We start from the raw sequence: 5,975 nt of genomic DNA, 5'->3' as shown, positions 1-5,975 counted from the left end.
AGCTGTTTATAACGGTTTTTAAATTGTATTTGATAAATTGAGGAGTCGATAAAGATCACGTAGGGAAAGAAAACCTAGGAAATATTTGAATTGTCATTAGTTATTTTAAGTCATGTCTAGTTGACCAAATACTTATTTTAGATGTCATGCTTTAGATGAAAGGTCTGCAGATAGACATTAGTGAAGTGAAATTTTTAAAAATAGACGAAATAGTAAAGAAAGATTTGATTCACAAATTTTAAATTTCAGATTGTGTTACCTTTTATGTTTGATGTTAGATTGTGTTGTATATACACAGTTTTACCTTAATAGATATAAGAAGATGTTGTGTGAGTGCTTAAGGTTATTTCAATGTACTCAGATATGTAACACTTCTCAATGTTTGTTGTTTGTTTTGTCCAAGCGAGGGATGATGCGCGTCTCATAAATCGCATTTGTTATATGTGTGTATAGAAACATATTGTACGGCTGATCTGTGTAGTTTGAAGTGCATACTGTTAAGTAGTTTTAGTATGAATTGAATTGGATTTCTTTATGAGTTGTTGCATGTTTGTGATCTCTATCTAAATATTTAAATATTTAAAGTATTTAAAGAGTTTATTGAAGTCAGATTTCTGTTAGATATGGCAGAAACCAATAAAGTTCATAAACTTGAAATAAGGAACACTATATAAGCCTATACAATTGCATCTAATTCATGTCCTATTCTCTTTTCAGAATCTTGCATTAAAAGGTGTCCATTGCAACTTTTCATGGATATCAACATTAGATGTGCCGTGACAGTATATGCTTTTTATATGAAACTGAATTTGAAGACCTTTACCAAGAAGACGCAAAGTTCCCGTCATAAATACAATAAATCTGATAAACGTTGATAGACTTCTGTTAAATTTGATTGTCAAATGCTAATGCATTATACTATTGTTTTCGTAAAGGAGGAGAAGGGTACCTAGCAAATTGATGCTCCTCCTTGGACAGCTTCGTTATTTAACTTTAACTGATATATATCTGATTTAATAGTTGATAATTACAAATTATTCAAAATTATTCTATTTGACATTTGCAGTTTGCGTATTTATTGTACAAATACATTTTGCAGACTTTATTTATGAAATATATTGTTTGTCTTGCGGGGTAAGAATGTGGATGACAGGATTATTAATTAATTCTTTTTTCCCAAGATGAAAACTAGAAACTTTAGAATTATTATCTAAGGCAAAGTAAACGTTTTGCACGCCTCCAGAGGAAATTGTTACAAAAAAAAAAACGTGCGTCGTTAGTTACACGCGTTATCTCCCCTACTCTCAATACCAGAACCATATTTTTGCAATATGACCAGAACGAACGGAAGTTCAGAAGATAAAAAAAACCCCACTCAATCTACCTTGTAAAACTGTGACTGATAGTGGTATAATTTGCATTTGTACCACATCTTATTTTCATATTATTTGAAGAAAAAAAATACCAATTCATTTGCATTATATACAGGCACACATTCGCCATTTCCATTTGTATGGCATTACATCCTTACATTATTCCGTCCTATAGGACATTGGCAACATGCATATATAAATTATGTACAATTATAAAGTTTTAAAATTATATAAAAAAAAAATTTCTTTCGTTAAGTACTTCTAAATATGCTCTGCCTAGTGTTAAAAAGTCTAAGAGAGCTTCCTGATTGCCAAGCAGAAGTAAGACACGTACTCGTCTGATTTCAAAAGCATTGTGTGAAAGAAATTGTCACTGGTCATTTCTGATAGTTTTTATATAGCAAGTGTGTTTGAAGTTCTGTGCACATACTAATTTAATGGTAAAATGTATTTTGAACATAGTGTCCACACAAGTTACAGTTCCAATGTTCAGCTACATATTTTGCGGTTTTAAATCTGCCAGTAATTTCTTCAAAACAACGGGAGTGATCTTGGATATACGAGATGTCACATAAACTACTCCGATCAGTAATTCATATGCAGGTTCTACTTTTGACCTGATTACAACCATACAAAATTCTTAAGATAACATGCAAATGCAATTTTCTTATTTTTTCGGGAGTCGTTCGTGTGGATATTTGATGAATAATGGTATAACTTCGCAAATTATTTCCCCTGTTATACTGAACTTCCAGGAATTATTATATCAATATCTCAATACCTAGAGTATCACCGTAGATTTTGAAAACGGAAAGATGCAGAAAAAGACACAGTTGCTATTTGTACGGCTAGCCGAATGAAAAGTACCCAGGACTTTTTGTTCGGCCAATATAATGCGAATAGTACATTTTCGTGTTCATATATACTATTGTCTCCAGCAGCACCATGGGTATATTATTTATATGGGCATTTAAATTTTTTTTTTAACGCACGAGTAAACGTCTCAGAAGATAACAAAACATTAAAACAGACTTATTAAGAAGGGATATAGTTAAGATAATGTTGTCAGGTCATTAAAGATTGCATATTTCTGCTTTAATATTGATTCTCTTATAGAGTCTTTACATCGGACTAAACACATTTGTTTAAAACCCAGTTGTTGGCATGACTGGGGTTATGGTCTTCTCTTAAATATTTGATGATTGTATAATACTGAACCCATAACGGGAGTCTTCTGATATTCCTATAATGAAGACATAATATTTCAATCAGTTTAATTGAGGTCTGGAGTTGGCATGTCAGTAACTGCTAGTGGTCTGTTGTTATTTATGTATTATTGTAATTTTCTTTATTTCCTAAATTGTTACCTCTTCTGACATCAGACTCGGACTTTTCGTGAACAGAAAAGACTGTGCGTACTGTTATTCGTTTATTTTCTATATTAGCTAGAGGTGTAAGGGGGGGGGGGGGGTGGGGGGGGGGTGGGGGAGGTTGAGATTTGAAAAAAAACATGTTCAACCCCACAGGATTTTTGCGCATGTCCCAAGTCAGGAGCCTGTACCCTTTGTGGGTCCTGTATGGTCTTTTGTGTTTAATTTGAAGCTGAGAATTACGTCCATTACCACTGAACTAGTACATGTATATTCCGTCTAAATTGAAAGTGGCCGCATTTGTGTTTATTCTAAATATTTAAATGTAAGTTGCATTGGAGGATATACACAACATATATAAAGGTTGAGGATGAACACAGGTGCGGCCACTTTTATTTTTGACAAAAAACATCTGAAAGGTGAAAAATTGTTGGCAGATTTGATATACTTTTATTATTTAAGCTTGAATCAGAGCGTTTTTAATGACTAAATTAGTTTAAATTTTTCATAAAGTAATACAATGAACTGACATAGCGCTTACGTGTTCAAAAATTGTTCAAAATCCTTTGTCATATGAACTTGAAATTCGAGGCGAAAATCGGCCCTTACCGGACAGACTTCTTCGCTTTCGCATAAAAAAGATCTAATATTGTTAGGCTGATGTATGGACGAATTCTATATACAGAATTTGCTGTCCACCTTGTAGCATCATCATCACTGCTGGTGATCCGATGGATAAAATCTGTTGTAGAGTCTTCACTGGTTCAGACGTACTTCTGATCATATGTTTGTTTTAAAAACGATTATTGATAAGTATTGTAATTCTGGTAAAGTAAGTCTGTATATGCCTGCTTTGTTGATTTTTTAAAGAGCATAAAATTATATGATACTGTTTTTCACACTTGTATTAAATTGAAACTCTTGGATATCGGTGTAAGATTTTTATTCTATAACATTATAAAGATTATATATGCATTGAGCAAATCATATATAAAGATATATTCAGGTGACATAAACGTCAACGTGTTGAAGGCGGTCACTAAAAAGTATAAGTAGAAGAAGATATATAATAACTTAACAGAAAGTTATGGTGTCAAGCTTGGTGTTAAACAAGGCGATAACCACAGCCCTAATCTTTTAAATTTTTTTATTAATGATTTACCAAAATATCTGCAGGCTATAGATGATACCATATCCTCGAACAACCGTTCATTTGATATTTTAATGTAGACGACATTATTTTACTATCAAGTTCTCCGGAAGGACATCAAAAGAAATTTGATTTACTTGATCAATATTGTAATGATTGGTGTCTTACTGCAAATACAAAAAAAAGAGTAATGATATTCAACAACGCAGCAACATATCCATCATATATTTAAGATTTAAAATGTGTTGCATGAATGTATAAAAAGATTCAAATATCTTGGTATTCGCTATTGTGCACCAGGATCATTTTCCTTTGCGCAAGAATAACTGTATAACTGAAAAGCCTTAAAAGCATACTTCAAATTATCAAAAGATTTATTGTCATTGAGTACTTCTGTTCTAGTATGCATGTTTTTGATCATACAATTAAACACATTCTGTTATATGGTTGTGAAGTGTGGGGGATGTTTAATCCGTTCACATCTAAATTTAGGAATGGCTTGTTATTCTTTGATCAAATTTATGATACATGTCAAGCAGAAAAACAACATTTTAAAATCTGTAAATATATTCTTGGTGTCCACTCAAAAGCAACAAATATAGCTGTCTAATCTGAATCGGCAGACTTATATTACAATATTGTAAAACCTATGGTTCATTACTATAACAGGTTAATAACAAATCAGTTCATATCTCCACTGCCATATAGTGCTTTTCATGAATCAATATTTTTATCTCATGCAATAAAACCTTCATGGTATATTAGTTTCAATGTGATATTAAGTCCGCTAACCCAATGAACAACCAAAACTTACTAAATGTTGATAGTAAGTTTATTGAGAACTGTTTTTTACAAGAATGGTAGCAGACATAACAAAAACATGCTGGTAGTAAACTATGTTCTAATGTACTTTATAAAAATACTTTTGTCAGTGAAAAATATTCATCTGTAATCCCCGATGTTGATATTAGAAAACATCTGACAAGGCTGCGTTTTTCAGCACGTTCCCTGAACATTGCATTGAAAATGTAAGATATCATGGTATTCCTCGACACGATACAACTTGTCCCAGATGCTCAAGTTCTGAAATTGAAGATGAATGACATTTTCTTCTTAATTGTACCCCATTCAGTAAGGAGAGAAGGGTGTTTAACTTAGGAAATATTGTTGTAATTGATTCTGATATGTTGACAATTAAAGACCAGTTTATTTGGTTAATGAGTAATGTAAACAAGGACATCTTGTATGAAATGTGTGCTTTTATAAAACAGAATGAAAAATACTCATAATCCATCCATTGTTTGTGTTTTCTGTGTATTATTGGTTATTTTTCTCTCTCAGTGCATTGGAACAAATTGTACTAGAGGCTGCGTCCAAATACAAATATGTTTAGACAGAAATTTTACACAATATATTAATTTGTCCTTTTAAGCACCTGTCTTTGGTGGCATTTGGATACCTACATATTAATCTTCTTTGTGTGCTTCAGCCACAAGGAGGACTATTATATAGTAATTCTTTTGTAAGTATTTGTTTATGCTTGTTTTGTGACATGAGTATTTTATTCAGATTTCTGTGTTTAGGCTTGAGTGCTGCCCATGGTGACTCCTGCATATGAACAACAATACTATTTGGAAGGACTTAACTCAAGTTTTTTTTTCTACAATGGATGTGATGCTGTTTCTAGTGCATGGTCAATAAACACTAAACATATTGGTTTTGATATGTGACTACATGTATTATAAACTAAGTTTATATTTCATGTTCTTTGTCAAACGTATTTCTATTTTCATTCTCTATCTATCTATCTATCTATCTATCTATCTATCTATCTATCTATCTATCTATCTATCTATCTATCTATCTATCTATCTATCTATCTATCTATCTATCTATCTATCTATCTATCTATCTATCTATCTATCTATCTATCTATCTATCTATCTATCTATCTATCTATCTATCTATCTATCTATCTATCTATCTATCTATCTATCTATCTATCTATCTATCTATCTATCTATCTATCTATCTATCTATCTATCTATCTATCTATCTATCTATCTATCTATCTATCTATCT

This window comes from Mytilus galloprovincialis, chromosome 14, assembly GCF_965363235.1.
Source record: "Mytilus galloprovincialis chromosome 14, xbMytGall1.hap1.1, whole genome shotgun sequence".
NCBI classification, from domain to species: domain Eukaryota; kingdom Metazoa; phylum Mollusca; class Bivalvia; order Mytilida; family Mytilidae; genus Mytilus; species Mytilus galloprovincialis.
The sequence above is the reverse complement of the archived record's forward strand: the minus strand, read 5'-3'. Positions refer to the sequence as shown.